Source organism: Gossypium arboreum, chromosome 10, assembly GCF_025698485.1.
Source record: "Gossypium arboreum isolate Shixiya-1 chromosome 10, ASM2569848v2, whole genome shotgun sequence".
Classification (NCBI taxonomy): Eukaryota; Viridiplantae; Streptophyta; class Magnoliopsida; order Malvales; family Malvaceae; genus Gossypium; species Gossypium arboreum.
In genome coordinates this window covers 82,428,600-82,449,119 of record NC_069079.1, presented here as the reverse complement: position 1 = coordinate 82,449,119, position 20,520 = coordinate 82,428,600, and the positions used below count along the sequence as shown (strand labels likewise).

The following is a 20,520-nucleotide window of genomic DNA, read 5'->3' as shown; positions in this document are numbered from 1 at the left end:
AACACTAAAGGAAGAGTTCGTGAGGATTTTCCATAGTAATTCTAATAGTGATGAAGATTCAATTGAGCAGAGACCCTTAATAAACCTTTCAATTTTGATGAAAAATGCTTGGTAGCTCATGTATATCCATATGGAGCTGTTGATGTCAAGGACATGAAAATGGAAGACCCATTTAAAGTTAATGGACAATGCTTGAAGCACTACTGGAGTACTCATGTAGAGTGTGACAAGCAAAGTAGTAACCTTCGAAATGTTTGAGTTAGTAGTTTTGTTTTTTTTATTTTGTTGCTTTACTTTAGTTTCGTCTTTATTATTGGTTATATTTAATTATTTCATGTTGTTTTCATTTCTACTTTATTTTTGAATAAATGAGTAGTTTTTTTAAAATTCACAGAGACTGATAAAGTCAATGCCTGTAAATCCACATGCTGGATAGAATAAAGTAACTACAATCCAATCCAAGCAAAGAAAGTTTCCTTTTTTTTTCATATATATTGCCTTGTATATATTTTTCCATGACTTTGTCTATATATAGATATATTTTGCATTTCATATATGTATATGCATTGAGGACAATGCATCCCTTAGGTTTGGGGGTGTTTTATGCATTTAGGCTGCATTTTATATTTAGTATGTATGATCATTTTAGTATAGTGAAATTTGTTTTGCCACTGCAACATAACTACTAAGTATTGTTTTGCCTATGCGAAGTATAATCTTTACTTATGATGTTCAATAATGAGTTTACATTTTTCGATATACCTAGAACATGTGACAGTGGATTGGATGAATTTAGCTTAGGTTAAGATGCTTGAAAAGTAATTTCTAAAAATAGGATGTCTTATACTTAGTGTGTTTTTTTTTTTTTTTGGAATATAGTAAGTATCCTTTAATGAACTTAGGGATTTTTAAAGCTAAGCATTAGTTATATTGCAACAGCATTATTTAAATAAAAGGATAGTAGGCACTCCAATGCATAAAATTGTTGAGTAGGTCAGTACCACTTTGTTTGCTCCATCGTGCTGTTAATTAGAAATGTGAATTTAAGTAAGAGTGTGTAATAAAGGAAATAAAAATTAGGGGCATTTCGTGTAACACCCCGTACCCGAGTCCGTTACCGGAGTCGAACACGAGGTGCACACAGACTTAACTTAATTATTTTCACAGTCCATTTAAAAATTTCCAGACAAGCTGGTTACTGCATCACTGTTGCCTTAAAAATCATATCTTGAGTTTCAAAACTCAAAAATCAGTTTCATAATTTTTCTCTGAAACTAGACTCATATGTCCATCTACAGATTTTTTTTCTAGAATTTTTGGTCGAGCCAATTAGTACAGTTTATTAGTTAAAGTCTCCCCTGTTCCAGGGTTCGACTACACTGACCTTCATGCATTACGACTTGGATATCTCCCTGTACAGGGCTTCAATACTGATGCATTTTGTTTCTATAGAAACTAGACTCAAATAGGAATCTATAAATATATGGCATGACTCCTAATTATCTCTGGTTAATTTATAATGAATTTCCAAAGTCGAAACAAGGAATCCAGAAACCGTTCTGGCCCTGTTTCATGAAAACCTAAATATCTCTTAACATACAACTCATATGACCGTTTCATTTCTTCCATATGAAAGTAGATTCATCAAGGTTCATTTAAATAATTTATTCACTATTTAATTCTATTCCTACTATTTTTAGTGATTTTTCACATCCACATCACTGCTGCTGTCAGCATCTGCTTTTGAGGTTGACTTTACCTATTTCATTATTTCCATGATTCAATTAGCCCTTTTTGCATACATAGCACAAAGTATGATCATGATTAACCATTCCAATGGCTAATCGTTTCCAAACATTTCCATACCTCTTAATGATCAACATACAAAACGATTATAGTACTATGCTAAAACGATATATAAGCCATTTTCGCATGGCTATCCAAATTTACACAAAATCCATGGGTACATGACCAACAACAAAAGGGTAGTCCTATACATGCCATTTCAAAGTTCAACCAAAATTGTACCAAAAGGGGGCTTTGATAGTGTGGGAGACTTCGACTTCCAAAAATCCCGAGTCCGATAGCTGACGAGCCAAAATCTATAAAACAGAGAAACAAAGAAACGGAGTAAGCAATTTATGCTTAGTAAGTTTTGAGCAAGGATTCCAGCACAACAAAAGCATGGCATTCATATAGCTAAACAGATAATTTCATATGCACAAATTCTCAATATCATACTTACTTCACATTACCAACCCTTATGTTCATACACAAAAGATCAACTTAGCCGAAGGCCGGTAGCTCGTTTATCAACTGAGCGAATACTTATTTGTAAGGGCTCAACTAATTCAAAGCACATACGAAACATACCTCATTGTTGGGATTTCACAGCGATTAACTGAAATTTTACAGCAAGTTCATTCATTCCCGAATCACGTACCTTCGAGTTTAACCGGATATAGCTACTGTTCAAATACCTTCGGGACATAGCCCGGTTATAGTAGCTTGCACAAATGCCTTCGGGACTTATCCCGGATTTAGTAACTCGCACAAATGCCTTCGGATCTTAGTCCGGATTTAGTAACTCGCACAAATGCCTTCGGATCTTAGTCCGGATTTAGTAACTCGCACAATTGCCTTCGGATCTTAGTCCGGATTTAGTAACTTAGCACAGAGCCTTCGGGACTTAGCCCGGACATCATTCGAAGAACCATGCACACATATATCAATAAATCATGACACATCCATATTTCATTTTCATTACCCAAGCTCAACACAAGACACTTATCATATTTACAATTTCGCTCAATAGCCACATACAAAGAGCATGATTTTGATTTACTTAAGACATAATTCAATCGAATCATAATTTAAGTTCCATTACTCGAAAACTTACCTCGGATGTTGTCGAACGATTTCGATGGCTATTCGACCACTTTTTCCTTCCCTTTATCGGATTTAGTTCCCCTTTGCTCTTGAGCTTAAATTGACAATTAAATTGATTTAATCATTTGAGTATCAAAAAGAGGAACTCAAGGTACTTAGCCCATATATATTCATTAGACATTAAAGTCACATATGTACAAAATCATGAATCTAACTCAACACAATAGCCCACACTCTCTTTTAGCCGATTATCTAAGCCAAGAATAGGCATCAATATGCTTGCCTCTAACCAAATGCATGCACACCAATCCACCCCATGTGGCGAATATGCATGTCCATGTTGAGGCCAATTATACACTTAATACCACACATAAATGGCATACATTTTACTAACTAACGATTCCATATTGTAACTCAATACGCATCAATCATTTACGTCATAACCGAAACATCATCATATGTAAATATATACCTTGAGATAGTATATATGTCATACCAATACATCATGTGCAAACATATATATATATATGCAAGAGCCGAATCACAAGTTGATTATAACCAAATATAAACATATATCCAAAACACAAATCTTACCTATCATGCAATAAGCATAAATCATGCTTATGGATATACCATGGCCGAATACATCACAACACCATACCATTTCAATTTTGGTCATGGTTAAACAAAGAACTTAATGTCTCACTCAAAAATGCTAAAAAGAAAATCCAAGAGTCATCAATCCACCATCACATGTATCATTAACAAGCTTCATATTTAGCATGCAATGGCATTAACACAAAATCCACCTTGGTCGAATATCATCCCCATGACATAGCAAAGTTTTGAACCATGGGCTAATTAGAACTCAAGCTAGCAACTAAAAACATGCATGAATCTCATGGCACAACCTCAAACATACCTTAATCTAGATACAAGTATGGCCAAACCTCCTCCTAATCCTCTTCCAAACCAAACATGAAGCAAGAACTCCTTCCTTCTTCCTTAGAATTTTCGCCCAAAGAAATGAAAAGGATGAACAAATTTTTTTCATTTTCTTCAACTCACGGCAATGGGGGTAACACTCACACATTCTTTCTTTTTTCTTTTCCATTTCTTTATTACCCATACTCATTAATTTATTTTTTTCCTCCCATGATGCACCAACATAACATGTCTATGACATGTTTTGCCCATAATCCTTTGTCATGGCCTGCCACTAGCAATTAAAAAGGGGGAAATTGACATGCAAGTCCTCCCTTTTGATTACATGCACTATTAGATCCTTATAGATTAGCCTATCACATTTCAAAAGTGTCACACAAGTCCTATTGACTAAATTCTTATGAAATTTACTAAATCGAAACTTAAAACTTTCACACATTCATAATCACATATTTTAGACAATAAATATTGTATTCAAATAATTCGGTGACTCGGTTTAGCGGTCCCGAAACCGCTTTCCGACTAGGGTCACTTTAGGGCTGTCACATTTCGCTCTAGCAAAGGGCTGAGAGCTAAGAAGGTAGTTGTATATTGCATCCACATTTTTAGTCAAAAGGCTTATGCTTCATGAGTAAGCATTTAAATTGTGACATGATTATGTACTCGGCAATTCAGTGTATGTTCCACTGTCATTGCCAAGTCAAAGAATTTTGTGACATGCTAAATCCCTTAATAATAATAATTAAAAAAAAAAGGAAGCAAAAACAATTGTGAATAGACTTTAAGCAAGTGACTTATGTTTAGGTAACAAATAAACTAAGTAAATTAGAAGATGTTTGCTATAGACCGAAAGAGATAATACATGAGTACTTAGGAAATTTTGTTTTTAGGGAGAAATTTTTTGCAACTGCCTTTGTTTAGTAAACCTTTGATATTTGAACGAGTTTCAGGAAAAAGAATATTGCTGAGAACTGATGTATATGATATGTCTCAAATAGCTTGGTAGTATGAGTTGGTTTGGTACGCTGGCAAAATGTTTGCATTCATGCATGCATGTATATTTTGCTTGAGGACAAGTAATAACTCAGGTTTAGGGGTGTGATAACTCTTGAAAAGAGTTATATTTCATGCATTTAGACCTAGCTAATTTCTTTTACTTAAGTACATTTAGTTACGCTTTAGGACATTTCATTAGTATTTTTCTTTAATAATTACATTAAGAGCTTGGATTGTATTTATATGTAATTTGTTATTTTTAATTGCTTGTGGAAGGGCTGTGTTTTGTGCATTTACAGGTGCAGGATGAGGAACAATAAATAAAGGAGTGAAGGTTTGTCGGGGAAAAAATGTGGATAGTTTGCCGACTTGTATGTCGTGGCAATTCCCGATTTTAGGAGGAAAACTGAGTCAACACTCAACACATACAAGTTTCAGCCCAATTGTATTTGTACCAGAAATAATCTGCCTAGAAAATAGGAGAAGATAATCTTGGGTTGCTGGTTTTTATCCTAGAAAAAAAACTAAAAAGAGGAAAGAGATCATGAGATAATGAACTGATAACCATCTATTTTAAAGGAATGGATTTTAAACTAAAAAGAAAACCTAAAAAAGAGGAGAGGATAATCTTGGGTTGTTGGATTTACCTTAGGGAAAATGCTTATAAATAGCTAAAGGAGGAAACTCAAAATAGCGAACAAGAAGGGATGAACAAGAGGAAGAGATCCTTAAGCAAAAAATAGAGGGTAACTGTTGAGTAGAGAAGGAAAAAGGAAGACAAAGGCAATCCTTCTTAACCACCACAGGACACTGAGCTGCTGGAGTGTGAACTGGACACACAAAAGCTAGTTTCCAAAAGTCTTTCATTTTTCTTACTTCATTCTTCCATGAATTAAATTGATGAAAACGGTGTTGAATAATATTTTGGTGTTGAATTTTATTTGTGAACCATGAGCTAAATCTCATAGGGTTAGGATTACTTTCATGAAACTTTTATTTTTCTTTAATGGTTGAAGCATAAATTTGCGTTAGTTTACTATTTTATTCAATTGTTCTTATTTCTAAATTGTATGTGTGCTATCCCTAGACATAGACGACTGTGCAGCATACCCTTAAATTAATATAATTCTAAAAAGATTGGATTAGTTAGACCGTGGTTGAATGATATGAACAAGTACTCGACAGATACTTGTAGTGGACTCTAGACATAGAGCAATGATTATATAGAAGGAAAAAATGTAGGGTACCATATTAAAAGCCTATAGACACGAGCAAGGTAACTTGAGGTTTTTACTCTCGAAAGAAGCAGACCACTTTAGAACTCTTCTGAGTAGTAAATTGATTATGATTTTACTGAGGCATTTTTTACAGTAAGGGTAGATTCTTAGTAATCCCGACCTTACATATCAACATCGTATATCCCTTATCCCTAAATGTAGAATCTTTTCCATAATATTCTTAGTTGTTTATTTGTTCATTTATATATTATTTTATTTACACAATCATTCTCGTAATTGCCATTGCATTTTTACTCTTGCATTGCCTTAGCATTCTCAGTTATTCTTCAATTACGCATACTGTCTTCATTATTAACTCTCGACATTGCCATTGCATTCTTATTACTAATTTGACATAGCATTTCATTATAATAACTTAACCATCTTTTCACCAAAATCCTATCCTCATTGGAATGATGTCACTCATCACTTTATGTAACGCCCCGTACCCGAGACCATTGCCAGAGTCAAACACGAGGTGTTAACGGACTTAATTCATTACTTAAACAGCTCATACAATTCATTTTAAAATTTCCAGACAAGCTAGCTAACTGCATCACAGTCGCTTTAAAAATCATATCTCGAGTTTCGAAACTTGAAATCTAGTTCTGTAAATTTTTCCTGAAACTAGACCCATACATCTATCTACTAATTTTTTTTCAGAATTTTTGGTCAGGTCAATTAGTATAGTTTATTAGTTCAAGTCTCCCCTGTTTCAGGGTTTGACTACTCTGACCTCTGTGTATTACGAATCAGATATCTTCATGTACAGAGCTTCAATGACTATTCCGTTTGTCACTAATAAAATTAGACTCAATAATGAATCTGTACATATAAATCATGACTTATAATTATCTTTGTAAAATTTATGGTGAATTTCCAAATTCATAACAGGGGATCCAGAAATCGCTCTGGCTCTATTTCACAAAAATTTAAACATTTCATAAAATATAGCTCATATACCTGTTTTGCTTCTTCCATATGAAAATAGACTCATCAAGCTTCGATTCCATAACTTATTCATTATTTAATTCCATTTCTACTATTTTTAGTGATTTTTCAAACTCACATCACTACTGCTGTCTGAATCTATTTTGTGGTAAATTTTACCTATTTCATGGTTTCCATGGATTAGCTAGCAATTTGACATACATAGCACCAAATATGATCATGATTAGCCATTCCAATGGCTAATCATTACCAAGCATTTCCATACCACTCAATAACCATATCATAAGACCATATATACAAAATGATTATAATGCTATACTCAAAATATACAAGCCATTTTCGCATGGCTATACGAATATACATTACCAAAAGATACTTAATTGACAACAAAGGTCAGTCCTATACATGCCATTATCAAAGTTCAACTAAAAGCGTACCAAAAAGGGGCTTAGATAGTGTGGATGACTTCGACTTTGACACTTTCGAGTCCGATAGCTGACGAACAAAATCTATAATACCGAGAATTTAAGCAACAGAGTAAGTGTTTCGATGCTTAGTAAGTTTATAAGTAAGGAAATCATTTGAAACAAAAACACAAAAGAAATAGCATTCATAAGGATAAATAAATGCCTATGCACAAGATCACATATTCATTTTAATTTACACTTCTATCAATATGTTTACACACTCGAAGTCAAACTTAACTAAATTTCATTTGAATCAATTTCATGTAACTCAAGTGAGCTATAGACTTCATATAACCCTAAGAAATGGCCGGGAGAGCATTATTCGATTACATAATCACAACTTATACTGTACCAAATTTTTCCAATGTATATACGATCCATACCTGGTCATATTAGGGATTATGAGCACATTAATAGGAATTATTACGACAGAATCGCACCTTTCCAAACATAAATACTTTCAGAATTTGGCTCGGATGTAACAACCAGCACGAATGCCTTCGGGACTTAACCCGGTTATAATAACCCGCACGAATGCTATGCACATATATATCATAACCCATTAGCATTTCCATTACATTACTAGAAAACAAGTTCAACATGCTTATCAACCCTTACTCTTACGGCTCAATAGCTACATACATGTAATATGATTTCATTTCGCTATTCCACATGAATTCTTTAACCATTCGGCTCCAAGTCATATAAAATAAAAATCATTTGTTTCACTATGTAATTTATATAGAACCATAAGATCACAATTTATCTACTATGCTTTAATATGATACCTATAAAATCATAAGCTAAGTTCCGTTACTCAAAGACTTACCTCGGATATTTTGAATAGTTGCGGATGGACTACTCGATTGCTTTTTCTTTTCCTTTATCTGATTTTGGCCCTCTTAGCTCTTGAGCTTGATTCAACAAATAGATTTTATTAAATAACTTATCAATTTAGCTATTCGATTTAATACATGTATACCATACAATTAAGTACAAATGATGTTATTAACTAGATATTAAACATCATACATATGCTCTACTCATGTACCAACGAACATAATACTAGCTTAATACCATGCATAATCGAATTTATTTAACATCATTTAGTTTCATATGAATACACATATCGTCCCAAATCGACACAAGGGTCAAATTCATCACTCAAACATTCACACCAATTTATTTTAATATTTTGGCCGAAACCCTCAATTGGCTATCATAGCCTTAATATTTCAATATAAATACGTATACATATATATACAATCTAAATCCCTCACTTAACACATAATCTACTAACTTGGAAATTATTTTCTAACAAATTTTAACTTACACTAAAGCCGAGTGTTACTCAAGCTTTAAGCTCATGTTCTTTCATTATTAAGCAAGTGTTATAACACAAGGATTCATGGCCGAAACCTATGCATAACATTATTCAAGATTTAAACTCTTAAATTCATTTACAAAGCCGGACCTTTTGATTTATATATATAAAATAATCTCTAATTATTTTATTCAAGCACCCAATGGCATTTTCTTTAATTTAACCCTAAGATAAACAAAAGATTTACTCATGCAACTTAATAAGTTCAAGTTCATCTCTTTCACATATAAATACCAACAATTAAGTATTTACTAGTTCAAACTCCATTAAACCGTTAGAACATCAATCTATCCCTTACCATATCTCCCAAAAAAAAAACGAATGCACAAATATATATAAATGAAAAATAATGTTAAATGTCATTAACAAATAAAGCCATACACACGCAACTTATAAGTAAATTCCATCCTTGCAAAGCCTATAGTTCACTCGGCCACTCAACCCACAACCTATCGAAACTTCAATTCAAACTCATTAGCCGAATACACATATACTTATAATAAGCACATATGACATCTTCTCCAAGACACATTTGGCTATGGCATAATTTCCTTATAAAACCCAATTAATCAATCCACCATCACATGTATCATTACAAAGCTTCACACTTAGCATACTAGTGACATCAAAACAATCCACCTTAACCGAAACTTAACTCATACAAAACCTATCTTCAAACCATAAAATAGGTAGAATTTAAACTAATCATCCAAATGGTGCATAAGTTTTCCAAGAATGACATTGAACTTACCTTACTTCAGCTATCCACCTTAGCCGAATTTTCTTCCCCAAAGACTTTTCTTCCTCTTCTTTCTCTAGTTACGGCAATGGAGGAGAAAACATAGGCTAACTTTGGTTTCTCCTCCCATTAACTAGTATTTTATTAACCTTATTCATTATTTCATTTTGTAACATAAATGTAATATCCCGAATTAGGGCCTAATCGGAATAGTGATTTCGTGACTACAAATCCGAGATAGAAATAATTATTTTATAATTATTTTGAGGTTTATGATATGATTGAATGATTGTGTGAAAATTTCGTGATGAAATTCTATGCATAAAGTGCTTAAGTTGAGATTAGGGACTAAATCGAATAATTTGCAAAACTTGCATTCTAGAAGTTTTTAGTATGAAATTGCTTTAGAATATTAATGAGGAGGTCTTAAATAGCAATTTCACCAATTTCTAAGTCTATGGAAAAAAAAATTTGGACATGGATGGAATTTTTGGAAAGTTTAGTAGTAAGGGCATTTTGGTCATTTGGATATTAAATGAAATTATGTAGTATAGGATGTTGTAGATAAACGGAATAAAAATGAGGTATCGAGACCTCAAATTCATAAACCGAGCCATAAATATTTTTAGAAATATTTATGGAGTGTAAATAAGTTAGTATTAAAGTTTCACAAGAAATTTTAAGATTTGATGAGTTAATTAGGTGAAAAGGACTAAATTAAACTAAGTGCAAAATTGTGAGATGTGATTAAATAGCTTAAGTATTTAAAAGATGGATTTAAAGAGCAATTAGACCCAAAGGTTAATGGCTGGACGGTTTGGGTATGAAATAAGCAAGAAAACAATGTGAACAAGGGACAAAATTGGAATTAGCATAAAAGTTAATAGTTAAAAAATGATGTAATTGAAAATCTAGACATTTCTTCATCTTTCTCAGCCAAAAACGCCGTAGCAGGTCTCCTATGCTGGTTTTTCATATTTTGCACCATGTAAGTTCAATTTTTACTATTTCTTAGTAATTTTATGTTTTGTGACTTTTACAATTAGGTCCAATCATCTAATTCATTAGTTTTTGATTTGGTGGGTGAAATTGGAAGTTACCCTGGCTGATTAAGGGCAGTATATGATGAATTATTATGAAATTGAAGTTCTAATTTCATATTAAGGTTGTTTTATTAAGTCATTTTGATAGAAAATGGTATTTAGGACCTAATTGTGAAAAAAGTTGTGAATTAGATGTTGGTGTTGAAATTGAGAATATCAAGGGTTGTGAAATAATTTATAATGATAAAATAAAGTGTTAATTGAGAAAAAAATAGTTCAATTGATGGGTGAATTGAGCGGGGACTAAATTGTAAAACTGTAAATTTTAGGGTAAAAGTGTAATTTCGAAATTTGAACAGCATAAATTGTGAAGTGAAATAGAAATCAAATAAATGCTAATGAGTAGAAATAATTTATATTATAGATCAAGAGAAACGAGATTCAAGTCGTGATCGAGGAAAAAAATAAAGTTTACGAGGAATAGGCTCGATTGCTAATATTTTATATCGAGGTAAGTTCATATGATTTTTAATAATGCAATGTGTAATTTAATGTTTTGAAATGAAAATTTCATGAATGATATAGTATATTATTGCATATAAAATGTCATTAAATTGTGATAATTGTAAAATGATATATGAATAAAAGTATAAATTAAATGGAATAACGGACTTGAGTACTTTCATTCAAGGCTAAGACGAATTGATTTGAAAAGACCATGGTTGGACCATGGCAGCATGTGAAATCTGATTTCAGATAAGACCATAGCTGGGCTATGGCTTGGAGAAATGTGATATGTGCTTCAGTATAAGAGCATATCCGGATATGGCATCGGTGTGATATGTGCTCTCAGATAAGACCATATATGGGATATGGCATCGGTGTGATATGTGATCCGTGTAAGACCATGGCTGGGCTATGGCCTCGATATGTGATATGTGACTATGTGCAAGACCATAGTTTTACTATGGCATTGTGATAATGAGGTACTCAATTCCGTAATCGTTCCCTAATTTGATTATGAACGAAAATGTAAAATGGCCCGAAAAGATTAAGAATTGGTGAATACTATGAAAATGACACGATTTGGAATAAGTTCTTGATACTTGATGACATTGAGATTATGGATCTATGCTTATGAAGCATAATTATGTGTTCTTACCATGATGGATGAAATGATATTGTATGGATTTAGTGAATAATAGTGGTGAATGAATAAATATGGCCTTGGCAGTTTTGGGTTACTGCAGTAGTGTAACTTTTGAAATTCACCATAAATTGTGAAAATTGAGTTAAGGGCTGAATAAAATACGAGATTAAAGCCTGATGAGTCTAGTTTCATATAGAGGAAACGGTACATACAATTGGACTTTATGTTATGAGATATTTAAATTGTTGTGAGACAGAGTCTGAATGACTTCGAGATCCCCTATTCTGATTTTATAAAATCATTAAAAATTGTACAAAAATAATTATGAGTTTTAATTTATATATTTAAAATCCTTATTGAGTCTATTTTCAATATGGATAGACAGGAACATCATCCAAGTCCCGAATTATGAGATAAATAATTTTTAGTGAAGAGAGGTCAGAACTGTTGGACAGTGAAATAGGGGAAACTTTAATGAAGAAACTGTACTAAATGGATAAACCAAAAATTATGGAAATTTTATGGAAGAAAGGTATATGAATCTAGTTTCAAGGAAAATTAATGTAACTTAATTTTGAGTTTCGTAGCTCCAGAAATAAATTATTTAGTAAATATATCTCGATAAAACAGTTTAAGCTGAGTATGTATAATTGTACAATTGTGGTGTTTTATCTTAAAAGCATGTTGGTAGTTGCTTATTAATTTCATATGGTCTTACTAAGCATTTATGCTTACTCCCTCCTTTTCATTCCTTATAGTTTTGACAAGCCAGCTTAGAAATCGGGAACGGTCGGAGGCCCACTCACACTATCCGTATACCATCTTGGCATAATGGCTTGTATGTTTTGAGTATGGCATGTATAGCATTATAATCATTTTGTATATATGGTCTTATGATATGGATATTGAGTGGTATGGAAATGCTTGGTAATGATTAGCCATTGGAATGGCTAATCATGATCATATTTGGTGTTATGTATGCTAAATTGCTAGCTAATCCATGGAAACCATGAAATAGGCAAAATTTACCATAAAATAGATTCAGACAACAGCAGTGACGTGAGTTTGAAAAATCATTAAAAATAGTAAAGATATAATTAGTTGATGAATAAAATATGTAATTGAAGAATTATGAGTCTATTTTCATATGGATGGAACAAAACAGGTATATGAGTTATATTTTATGAGACGTTAAATTTTTTGTGAAACAGGTCCAGAGCGATTTCTGGATCCCCTATTCTGACTTTGGAAATTCACCATAAATTGTACAAAGATAATTAGAAGTCATGCTTTATATTTATAGATTCCTTATTAAGTCTAGTTTTATTAGTAACAAACGGCATAGTCATTGAAACTCTGTACAGGGAGATATCTAATTCGTAATACACAGAGGTCAGAGCAATCGAACCCTAAAATAGGGGAGACTTTAACTAATAAACTGTACTAATTGGCCCAACCAAAAATTCTAGAAAAAATTTTAGTAGATAGATATATGAGTCTAGTTTAAGAGAAAATTTACGGAATTTGATTTCGAGTTTCGGAACTGGAGATATGAATTTTTAAGCAACTATGATGCAGTTGGACAGCTTGTCCGAATTTGTTTAAGTGCTCAAATAAGTTTAGTAATGCCTCGTGCTCGACTCCGACGACGGTCTCGGGTAAGGGGGCGTTACATTTATTGGTATCAGAGTAGGTTTAGTTGGTTCTCGGACTAACTTAGCATGTGTAAAAGTATATCTATATATGCCATGCCACTGATCTGTGATAGTGTGATGTCTTCCGACGCGTATAAGTACCGTATTATTTAGACAGGGTACTCTCCAATCGAGCTGCGCTGACCATGTTCAATATTATGTGAAGGTATTTGAGTAAAGTTATGATTATGATAAGTCTCGGTTCAGAAAAGTATGAATAAAAGTTTATGATACATATGTGATAATATGTGAGATTAAAGTTCATATTGTGATAAATATCCATATTTGCTTAATGCTCATATGATGTAGTGTATGTGGCTTACTTGATAAGATGAACGGAATAAATAGAAAGTAATAGAGGTATGAATAAAGGTCATAATATCATGATACGAATGAAAATGTCCTGGTCTTGATTAGACGTTGAATGTTGATGAATGTTAATGATATATAATTTTTATGAGATAAAGGATTATAATGAAATGAACTTATCTATGTTAAATTGTTGGACTGAATTATATGATTGTAATGGTATGTACATGATGATGCACAAAATGAAAGTTGTGATTGTGATGCAAATATTTATGTTTGTTTAGCCTTATATGATGTCATGAACATAAATTAATTTAAATAAATGAAAGGATAAGTAAAGCTATCTAGAAAACATAGAATGTATGCATAAGTATATTGTCTAAATGGGACAATAGGAAAATTTGAGTAAGCCAACATGAATATTGCATTGCCTGAATAAATGATATGATTTTGATGATGTTGCTATGATGATGGAAGTTGTGTCATATGTGTATGTATAAGAAAGTCGAGTCAGAGGTCCTACAACCCCTCCCCCTTACCGGAGTGGTACTTATAATAGAATTTCATGAAATTTGTAATGAATAAGTTTCCGGTTGAGAACCCAAAGAGTTCAGTGATAGAATAATTATAAGTATGATCAGAGATTGAAAATTAGCTGATAAGTAAAGTCAGAGCCAGTAAAGTATTGGATTGATGTAAAGATTATTGGAAATATGTTTGTTGATAATTACTTGATTGGTGAAATTATTGGAAAAGAGAGAGAAATCCCAGTTGAACCTTCGGAAAGATTGAATGATACAGATGGTACGTAGCTAGGTCACATGTATGGTGCTGAGTGCACATCATGTGTACAAGAAACTACGAGACATTATAATGTAGCTAGGTCGCATGGGTGATACTATGTGTACACCATGTAGACAAGAGAGCTACGGGATATATGTAGCTAGGTCGCATGCGTAGTTCCAGGTGAAGGACACCATGTAGACAAGAGAGCTACGAGATAAACTGGCTAGGTCACATGGGTGGTACTAAGTGTTCACCATGTGTACAAGAGAGCCGAACTATATGATGGGTGGAGCTATGTGCTGAAACCACCAAGTATCGAGTATTGATCCGAAGTGTTCAACAGGAAACTTACTATGTACTGCTTTGTGAGTTTTGTGAGGAATAAGTGCAGGAACTTGGTTATGTGAACGATGTGTTCATTAAGTGACTGGGATGTGGCAAGGTTATAAACAAGTTCGTACGTATTAAGTATTATTATATTGAGCATTTAATGCGTTGGAATCATATAAATGGAATATTTATGAGTATTTTAATGATTAATGATTTATTGACCAAACGAACGGCACTTAGTGTGCGAAGTATTGAGGATGACACTTAGTGTGCAAGACATCCGAAATGACACAGTGTATGAAGTATTGATGATGACACTTAGTGTGCGAAACATCCGAAATGGCACTTAGTGTGTGAAGTATCGAGGATGGCACTTAGTGTGCGAAACATCCGGTATAGCACTTAGCGTGCAAGACATCGATTGTGCAGCGACATTTCGTGTAAGTATGATTTTGTTATAGATCGGTACAGGTATGTACATGTATGTATGAGCTTGTTAATAAGCATTATTATAATTGAGATTTAATGCTGTATAATTGAATTGTTGCTGAGTTATTTATTTGAAAGATTTCATGTGACAATTATGTCAGGATTATTTTTCTCAAGTTTGATAATAGAATTTCATTTTTGTACTGATAAAAGAGTAAATAGTCTGAATGAGAAGTGTATATTTATTAGAAAGAGTTGGATATTAGTTAAAGTCACTACGAATGATAAGGTTTTCGTCTTGTGAAAGCTGAAAAGTTTATTACATGTTGACAGAGTTCAGATAGATGAGAATATTGGTAACCGAAGCGTCTGAACTAGACTAGTCTACATTGAGTAAAGACTTCGACTTTCGAGAATGTCTTGTTGTATGAATTGTGATATGTTTCAAGACAGTGAGGTAATGTGATAGTTTAGAGCATTCGATGTTACATAAAATCTGAGTTGTTAAAGGGGTTATCAAAATTATCCTTGCCAATGTTGATATTGGGATGGAAATGGGAAGGATTATTCTTGAGGCCATATCAGAATTATTTCTATGTCGGAAAGAGGAAAATGTGATGTATCCTATTCTTAAAGGTTTGGCGAGATCTATAAATCATATCGGTATTGAATGAATTCCTACTCATCAGATTCATGGAATTTCAGGTCTCTTTGATTGTTGGATTTCTTGAAATTCCGGTCTCCATTAAATCAAGTTGAGATACGGGTTTTATGTCATGATATCATGGGAAACTGAGAAGGGTTGAAAATTTAAGAACAATTAAGAGATGAGTCCGTAAGCTTTCAGAATATATGAGAAATTAAAGAGATATATTGGAGGCACTGCCTGAGTGAAAGTTCTTCAGCACCGAATATGAAATTGAGGAATCTAAGTGAAGACCACTTTTACGGTAAGATTTTCGGGACGAAAATCCTAAAGGGGAGAATTGTAATATCCCGAATTAGGGCCTAATCGGAATAGTGATTTCGTGACTACAAATCCGAGATAGAAATAATTATTTTATAATTATTTTGAGGTTTATGATATGATTGAATGATTGTGTGAAAATTTCGTGATGAAATTCTATGCATAAAGTGCTTAAGTTGAGATTAGGGACTAAATCGAATAATTTGCAAAACTTGCATTCTAGAAGTTTTTAGTATGAAATTGCTTTAGAATATTAATGAGGAGGTCTTAAATAGCAATTTGACCAATTTCTAAGTCTATGGAAAAAAAAATTTGGACATGGATGGAATTTTTGGAAAGTTTAGTAGTAAGGGCATTTTGGTCATTTGGATATTAAATGAAATTATGTAGTATAGGAAGTTGTATATAAAACGGAATAAAAATGAGGTATCGAGACCTCAAATTCATAAACCGAGCCATAAATATTTTTAGAAATATTTATGGAGTGTAAATAAGTTAGTATTAAAGTTTCACAAGAAATTTTAAGATTTGATGAGTTAATTAGGTGAAAAGGACTAAATTGAACTAAGCGCAAAATTGTGAGATGTGATTAAATAGCTTAAGTTTTTAAAAAGATGGATTTAAAGAGCAATTAGACCCAAAGGTTAATGGCTGGACGGTTTGGGTATGAAATAAGCAAGAAAACAATGTGAACAAGGGACAAAATTGGAATTAGCATAAAAGTTAATAGTTAAAAAAATGATGTAATTGAAAATCTAGACATTTCTTCATCTTTCTCAGCCAAAAACGCTGTAGCAGGTCTCCTATGCTGGTTTTTCATATTTTTGCACCATGTAAGTTCAATTTTTACTATTTCTTAGTAATTTTTATGTTTTTGTGACTTTTACAATTAGGTCCAATCATCTAATTCATTAGTTTTTGATTTGGTGGGTGAAATTGGAAGTTACCCTGGCTGAGTAAGGGCAGTATATGATGAATTATTATGAAATTGAAGTTCTAATTTCATATTAAGGTTGTTTTATTAAGTCATTTTGATAGAAAATGGTATTTAGGACCTAATTGTGAAAAAGTTGTGAATTAGATGTTGGTGTTGAAATTGAGAATATCAAGGGTTGTGAAATAATTTATAATAATAAAATAAAGTGTTAATTGGGAAAAAAATAGTTCAATTGATGGGTGAATTGAGCAGGACTAAATTGTAAAAAGCGTAAATTTTAGGGTAAAAGTGTAATTTCGAAATTTGAACAGCATAAATTGTGAAGTGAAATAGAAATCAAATAAATGCTAATGAGTAGAAATAATTTATATTATAGATCAAGAGAAACGAGATTCAAGTCGTGATCGAGGAAAAAAAATAAAGTTTACGAGGAATAGGCTCGATTGCTAATATTTTATATCGAGGTAAGTTCATATGATTTTTAATAATGCAATGTGTAATTTAATGTTTTGAAATGAAAATTTCATGAATGATATAGTATATTATTGCATATAAAATGTCATTAAATTGTGATAATTGTAAAATGATATTTGAATAAAAGTATAAATTAAATGGAACAACGGACTTGAGTACTTTCATTCAGTGGCTAAGACGAATTGACGGAAAAGACCATGGTTGGACCATGGCAGCATGTGAAATCTGATTTCCGTATAAGACCATAGCTGGGCTATGGCTTCGGAGAAATGTGATATGTGCTTCCGTATAAGAGCATATCCGGGATATGGCATCGGTGTGATATGTGCTCTCAGATAAGACCATATATGGGATATGGCATCAGTGTGATATGTGATCCGTGTAAGACCATGGCTGGGCTATGGCCTCGATATGTGATATGTGACTATGTGCAAGACCATAGTTTTACTATGGCATTGTGATAATGAGGTACTCAATTCCGTAATCGTTCCCTAATTTGATTATGAACGAAAATGTAAAATGGTCCGAAAAGATTAAGAATTGGTGAATACTATGAAAATGACACGATTTGGAATAAGTTCTTGATACTTGATGACATTGAGATTATGGATCTATGCTTATGAAGCATAATTATGTGTTCTTACCATGATGGATGAAATGATATTGTATGGATTTAGTGAATAATAGTGGTGAATGAATAAATATGGCCTTGGCAGTTTTGGGTTACTGCAGTAGTGTAACTTTTGAAATTCACCATAAATTGTGGAAATTGAGTTAAGGGCTGAATAAAATATGAGATTAAAGCCTGATGAGTCTAGTTTCATATAGAGGAAACGGTACATGCAATTGGACTTTATGTTATGAGATATTTAAATTGTTGTGAGACAGAGTCTGAATGACTTCGAGATCCCCTGTTCTGATTTTATAAAATCATTAGAAATTGTACAAAAATAATTATGAGTTTTAATTTATATATTTAAAATCCTTATCGAGTCTATTTTCAATATGGATAGACGGGAACATCATCCAAGTCCCGAATTATGAGATAAATAATTTTTAGTGAAGAGAGGTCAGAACTGTTGGACAGTGAAATAGGGGAAACTTTAATGAAGAAACTGTACTAAATGGATAAACCAAAAATTATGGAAATTTTATGGAAGAAAGGTATATGAATCTAGTTTCAAGGAAAATTAATGTAACTTAATTTTGAGTTTCGTAGCTCCAGAAATAAATTATTTAGTAAATATATCTCGATAAAACAGTTTAAGCTGAGTATGTATAATTGTACAATTGTGGTGTTTTATCTTAAAAGCATGTTGGTAGTTGCTTATTAATTTCATATGGACTTACTAAGCATTTATGCTTACTCCCTCCTTTTCATTCCTTATAGTTTTGACAAGCCAGCTCAGAAATCGGGAACGGTCGGAGGCCCACTCACACTATCCGTATACCATCTTGGCATAATGGCTTGTATGTTTTGAGTATGGCATGTATAGCATTATAATCATTTTGTATATATGGTCTTATGATATGGATATTGAGTGGTATGGAAATGCTTGGTAATGATTAGCCATTGGAATGGCTAATCATGATCATATTTGGTGTTATGTATGCTAAATTGCTAGCTAATCCATGGAAACCATGAAATAGGCAAAATTTACCATAAAATAGATTCGACAACAGCAGTGACGTGAGTTTGAAAAATCATTAAAAATAGTGAGATATAATTAGTTGATGAATAAAATATGTAATTGAAGAATTATGAGTCTATTTTCATATGGATGGAACAAAACAGGTATATGAGTTATATTTTATGAGAAGTTAAATTTTTTGTGAAACAGGGCTAGAGCGATTTCTGGATCCCCTGTTCTGACTTTTGAAATTCACCATAAATTGTACAAAGATAATTAGAAGTCATGCTTTATATTTACAGATTCCTTATTAAGTCTAGTTTTATTAGTAACAAACGGCATAGTCATTAAAACTCTGTACAGGGAGATATCTAATTCGTAATACACAGAGGTCAGAGCAGTCGAACCCTAAAATAGGGGAGACTTTAACTAATAAACTGTACTAATTGGCCCAACCAAAAATTCTAGAAAAAAATTTAGTAGATAGATATATGAGTCTAATTTAAGAGAAAATTTACGGAATTTGATTTCGAGTTTCGGAACTCGAGATATGAATTTTTAAGCAACTATGACGCAGTTGGACAGCTTGTCCGAATTTGTTTAAGTGCTCAAATAAGTTTAGTAATGCCTCGTGCTCGACTCCGACGACGGTCTCGGGTAAGGGGGCGTTACAATAAACTATTAGCATAAAATAGTTACAATATTCTTTAATCTATAACATGGACGGCCACAATCTAAAATTTGGCTAATTTGACATGCAAGTACATTTTTTTTTTGACATCATGCACTATTAGATCACTTTTACCTTTGTCTAGCACATTTCTAAATTTTCTCATATAAGTCCTATTTAATAAAATTCACTTACAATTGACAAAATTCAAACATGAAATTTTCACACATGCATATATACATATAATAAGCATCAAATATGACGGTTAATTATTTTTACGACTCCGTTTTTGTGGTCCCGAAACCACTTTCCGACTAGGGTCAAATTAGGGCTGTCACACTTTATCACTTGAACTGCCATGTATACTTGCACAAAATCCTATACCAGGTATATGTTACATAATGATATGTGATTATATAGTTGTGGGTTAGTTATGCTAAGTAAGTGAAAGA

General features: G+C 32.7%; 1 long non-coding RNA gene across 1 annotated transcript; it reads left to right on the top strand.

Annotated features, from left to right (window-relative positions):
• Window positions 1-17,144: 17,144 nt before the first annotated feature.
• On the top strand, window positions 17,145-19,435 carry LOC128282639 (uncharacterized). The gene is made up of 2 exons (XR_008272981.1): window positions 17,145-17,189; window positions 19,158-19,435. It is a non-coding gene; the product is annotated as an uncharacterized LOC128282639 (long non-coding RNA).
• The last annotated feature ends 1,085 nt before the right edge of the window (window positions 19,436-20,520 follow it).